Source organism: Myxocyprinus asiaticus, chromosome 13 (genome assembly GCF_019703515.2).
Source record: "Myxocyprinus asiaticus isolate MX2 ecotype Aquarium Trade chromosome 13, UBuf_Myxa_2, whole genome shotgun sequence".
Taxonomy (NCBI): domain Eukaryota; kingdom Metazoa; phylum Chordata; class Actinopteri; order Cypriniformes; family Catostomidae; genus Myxocyprinus; species Myxocyprinus asiaticus.
Genome location: NC_059356.1, coordinates 51,188,488 through 51,194,444, shown reverse-complemented (window position 1 = coordinate 51,194,444; position 5,957 = coordinate 51,188,488).

Sequence of the window (5,957 nt, the reverse complement as noted above, 5' to 3'; positions counted from 1 at the left end):
CACTTTTTACTGCCCGGTCCCGATCTTTTCAGCTTCCCCGCTCTCACTACCCTCGATGGTGGGGCGGCCAAGGGTTATTCGGCAATCCCCCGGTGGATAAAGGTGCTCGCGGTGCACCTATGCCCGCAGAGCACTGCCACCTGGCGAGGGTGCCCAAAGCCCCTGTCCAAGGCCTGTAGGTTTACGTAGTCTCTGACGGCCAAGGCCTACGGTGCCGCTGGACAAGCCGCCTCCGCCCTGCACGCCATGGCTCTTCTGAAAGTCTGCCAAGGCGCTAAAGGAACTGGGAGCTCTGCCCCGGGATTGATGCAGGAACTGCACTCGGCAACCGACCTCGCTCACCGAGCGACGGAGGTCGCGACGCGGTCTCTCAGGTGGACGATGGCCACACTAGTGGTCCAGGAGTGCCACCTTTGGCTCAACCTGGTCGAGATGGGTGAGGCCGACAAGACACGATTCCTTGCTGCCCCCATTTCCCAGGCAGGCCTATTCGGCGACACCGTCGAGGACTTTGCCCAGCAGTTCTCAATGGTAGAGCAGTAGATGGATGCTAGCCGGCATATCCTGCCCCGGCACGGCTAAAAGATCCCGCACCCCATCTACTCATCGCCAAGGGCGTCCCCCTGCGGTGACTGCACCGGCTCCGCCGCAGCCCGCCCCTTCGTCCTGGCCCCTGCGTGGAGCCCACCACAGGAAGCAGACGCCACCCGTCTCGCGGCCGCCCAGAACCCGTGAAAGGCTTCAAAGCGCCCTTGAGACGGGCGATCCAGGGACAACAAAACCCGCTGCTCTGGAGCTGGTAAGCAGATCTTCATCTTTTTGTTACCTTTTGCATTTAATTGCGCTGCATGCCCAAGTGGCTGCAGTACTCAAGAGCTCAGCAAGAGTGGTTTCCTTGTTCCCTGGGTCACGTATCCGGTGTGTACGGCTGGCATCACGACCATCGTCCACCACTCCATTTGGCAGGTTGGCGCTCCAGCGGCGGTCTCCCGCCCTGAGCGCCCAGCTGTGGCACAAATCCGCCCCTGATGTGACAGTCTCCACAGGTCATGAGGACAGGCCTCTTCCTCCCCCGTCCCAGGCTGTTCCGGGGGTGGTCACAAGGAGCCAGGTAAGTGCTTCGATGTCCTCGGACTCAGCACGGCCATGACGTGGTGTGGCACCTCGAGCTCCGCCCCGCCGCGAGGCCCCACCTGCCGGTACATCTGATGACGTTGTCCCTTTGGTCCCCCTTGCGCGGAACTTGGACGCATGGCTTGCGCCTTCCAGTCCGTCATGAGGGCTGGTCCGGACCGTCCGACTCGGCTGCACGATTCACTTCGCCGGGCATCCGCCCAGGTTCAGCGGTGTCCACTTCACCTTGGTGAAAGACGAAAACGCTGCTACCTTGTGCGGAGATCGCTACCCTCCTACGGAAGGGTGCGATAGAACCTGTCCCTCCAGCCGAGATGAAGAAAGGGTTTTACAGCCCCTAATTCATCGTACTGAAAAAAGGCGGTGGGTTGCGGCCAATCTTGGACCTGCGAGTACTGAACCGGGCTTTACACAGACTCCCGTTCAAGATGCTGACGCAAAGACGCATTCTAGTGAGCGTCCAGCATCAAGATTGGTTCGCGGCGGTAGACCCGAAGGATGCGTACTTTCACGTCTCGATCCTTCCTCGACACAGACCCTTCCTGCGGTTCGCGTTCGAGGGTCAGGCGTATCAGTACAAAGTCCTCCCTTTCGGCCTGTCCCTGTCTCCTCACGTCTTTACGAAGATCACAGAGGCTGCCCTTGCCCCGTTAAGGGAGGTGGGCATTCGCATTCTCAACTATCTCGACGACTGGCTAATCTTAGCTCACTCTCGAGACGTGTTATGCGCACACAGGGACCTGGTGCACTCACACCTCAGCCGACTAGGGCTTCGGGTCAACTGGGAAAAGAGCAAGCTCCTCCCGGTTCAGAGCATCTCTTTTCTCGGTTTGGAGTTGGACTCAGTCTCCTTGACGGTGCACCTTATGAACGAGCGTGCCCAGTCGGTGCTGGCCTGTTTGAAGGCGTTCAAACGGAAAACAGCGGTTCCACTGAAACTTTTTCAGAGGCTCCTGGGGCATATGGCATCCTCGGCAGTGGCCACCCCGTTTGGGTTGATGCATATGAGGCCGCTTCAGCACTGGCTCCAGACTCGAGTCCCAAGATGGGCATGGCACCACGGGACACACTGCGTGGTCATTACGTCGGTCTGTCACCGTCTTTTCAGCCCTTGGACCGACCTCTCGTTTCTACGAGCAGGTGTTCCCCTAGAACTGGTCTCCAGGCGCATCGTGGTCACGACAGACGCCTCCAAAATGGGCTGGGGCGCTGTTGGCAACGGGCACGCAGCCGCCAGCCTCTGGACGGGTCCGCGGCTGCATTGGCACATCAACTGCCTCGAGTTACTGACAATTCTGCTCGCCCTGCGGAGGTTCCGGCCGTTGATCCAGGGCAAGCACATGCTAGTTTGGACAGACAGCACGGCAGTGGTAGCATATGTCAACCACCAAGGCGGTCTGCGCTCCCGCTGTATGTCACAACTCGCCTCAACACTTCGGCGGATGCGCCATCACAACAGGTTACCCTCAAGGGAGAGTGGAGACTCCACCTTCAGGTGGTCCAGCTGATTTGGAGTCGATTCGACAGGCACAGGTGCACCTGTTCGCCTCCCAAGAATCCTCCCCACTGCCCGCTCTGGTACGCCCTGACCGAGGCCTTCCTCGGCATAGATGCGCTGGCACACAGCTGGTCCCCTGGCATTCGCAAATATGCATTTTCCCCCAGTGAGCCTGCTCACACAGACCCTGTGCAAGGTCAGGGAGGGCGAGGAGAAGGTCGTCCTGGTAAGCACCCTACTGGCCCACCCAGACGTGGTGCTCGGACCTTATGCTCCTCGCGACAGCTCCCCCCGGGCAAATTCCCCTGAGGAAGGACCTTCTTTCTCAGGGAAGGGGCACCATCCGGCACCCACGCCCAGACCTCTGGAATCTCCATGTCTGGCCCCTGGATGGGACGCGGAAGACCTAAGCTGTCTCCAACCTGCGATAGTAGACACGTTCACTCAGGCTAGGGCTCCCTCTACGAGGTGCCTGTATGCCTTTAAGTGGCGTCTGTTCGCTAAGTGGTGTTCTTCCCATTGGGAAGACCCCCAGAGATGCGCAGTCAGATCAGTGCTTTCCTTCCTGCAAGAGAGGTTGGAAGGGAGGCTGTCCCCTTCCACCTTGAAGGTGTGCGTTGCTGCCATAGCAGCACACCACGACGCAGTCGACGGTAAGTCCTTAGGGAAGCATGATCTGATCAACAGGTTCCTAAGAGGCGCCAGGAGGCTGAATCCCTCCAGGCCGTGCCTCGTTCCCTCATCGGACCTCTGTAGTTTTTCAGGGTCTACAGAGAGCCCCCTTTGAGCTTTGCAGTCAGCCGAGCTTAAGGCACTCTCCTTGAAGACTGCCCTCCTGACTGCGCTCACTTCCATCAAGAGGGTAGGTGACCTGCAAGCGTTCTCTGTCAGCAAAACGTGCCTGGAGTTCGGTCCGGGCTATTCTCACGTGATCCTGAGACCCCGACCGGGCTATGTGCCCAAGGTTCCCACCACTCCTTTTAGGGACCAGGTGGTGAACCTGCAAGCGCTGCCTCAGGAGGAGGCAGATCCAGCCCTTTCGTTGCTGTGTCCGGTGCGCGCTTTACGCATCTGAGCAGCTCTTTTTCTGCTTGGGTGCACAGCGGAAAAGGAAGCGCTGTCTCCAAGCAGAGGATCGCCCACTGGCTCACTGACGCCATAACTATGGCATATCTTGCCCAAAACATGCCGCCCCCGGTAGGGCTACGAGCCCATTCTACCCGTGGTGTAGCGGCTTCTTGGGCCCTGGCCAGAGGTGCCTCTCTAACAGACATTTGCAGAGCAGTGGGCTGGGCAACACCCAACACCTTTGCAAGGTTCTACAACCTCCGGGTGGAACCGGTTTCGTCCCAGGTAGTGGCACGCAACACAAGCGGATAAGCCCGGGATAGCCGGCCGGGTGTATCGCTTGCACATAGCGCCTTCCACCTCCTTTTGAGCTGAAGACGTATGCTGTTAATTCCCAGTAGTGTTCACAAAAGTTGTTCCCTGGTTGACTTCCTCTGAGCCCTGTGGCAATCGAGTTTTCGGAGAGACTCGCTGCCGGCCCAGTACACGCGCTAAGAGCCCGGTTCTGGGGTAGGTTCTCCGCATGTGGCGGTTCCCTGTAAGGCTAACCCCATGCGATCTATATCTTCCGCTAATTCATTTCCCTGCTGGCAAACTGCGTCCTCCTTGGGCAGAGCCCCTCTGCCCCAGTCTCCATGTTGTAGTAACTCCTCCCCCATTGGGCAGGATCTACCTTGAATGCTCTCCACATGGTTGGAAAGACCATGTGATATATTCTTCCGCTTAAATATCCCCCCCTCTCTTGGGGCGAGGTGTGGTCTCCGTGGTGTCCTCCCCTTGGGAGGGACACCCCCTGACTAGACCTGGCGGCCCAGTTGGATAATCCCCCTTCTTTTTTAGGGAGTGGAAAAAGAGAAGGGGAAAGAGGCCACGACTGGGTTAAGCCTGTCTCTATCTCTGGGTAGTCGACTTGTCCCCAAAAAGGGCCGTTCGACACTCATAACTGTGTTGGGGGAGGTTACATGTCGACCTGGTGTGCTGGCTATGAGGCACGCAGCAAGTCTGCCCACCACACACCACCAGTTCACGTAACACAGTTCAGCCTTGTGGCGTTTTGTATAGGGACCCCTAGTGTCACTACATCGACACCAATGTCGAGTGAGTGACAGATAGGGAATGTCATGGTTACTGGTGTAACCTCGGTTCCCTGATGGAGGGAACAAGACGTTGGTCCCTCCTGCCACAACGCTGAACTACCCGCTGAAATGGCCGGACCTTATATCGGCTCCTCAGCGTAAAACCTAAATGAGTGGTTCCATACCAGCTCCTTTTATACCCGTATGTTCGGGGGAGTGGCATGCAAATACCACTCGCCAATTTTCATTGGCCTTTTATCAAAGACCAGAGGTGTCTCAGGGTCCCAAGAGTGACCCCTAGTGTCACTACATCGACACCAACGTCTCGTTCCCTCCATCAGGGAACGGAGGTTACACCAGTAACCATGACATAATATTGTAGTAACCATGTTTTTTGGCAGAAACCAGTTTTAAGTCAAGTCATTTTTATTTGTGTAACTCTTTTCACAACACACATCGTTTCAAAGCAGCTTTACAGAAGATCATGCATTAACAGGAAATGAAACTGTAATATCTATAAAGTCTTAGAGTCATCATTGTGTAGTTTGATTAAATATGATTGTGAATTGTGTTTAAAAATAAGTAATTAAATAATAATTGTATTTATAACTCCAGTGAGCAAGCTGAAGGTGACTGTGGCAAGGAACACAAAACTCCATAAGATGTTGATTAATGGAGAAAAATAACCTTGAGAGAAACCAGACTCACTGTGGGGGCCAGTTCCCCTCTGACTAACATCATGAATATAATGACAATATTACTTATGTATAGTGCAAGTCATGGTTTAAGATTATTAAACTAAGTAAGTGTTAACGGCCCATGTTGAAAACAAAGATTTTATATGAACTGTAAGATGAATGACTAATGTCTTTGAAGTTCATCCTGGATTAAATGCAGAAGTTCACATAGATGCATTGTCTTTTGTTAGATGGCTGATGAAGGGTTTATATTATTCCATTATAAGAGTGTAGTCCATCATTAGACAAAGGTGATGCAGGCAGAGATCATTGAGGTGCATTGCAGTTCAACCGGCCGGTCATTTCGGTGAGGTTTGGAGGGGTCTATCCTAAATCCAAGGTTCAGGCAGTGGCATATGAAGTATCCCATGTCTTATGGTTGGAGTTGGCATCAGTTCATCCTCTGAAGTCCATCGTAAAAGAATGAAGTGATGTCTGGCTGAC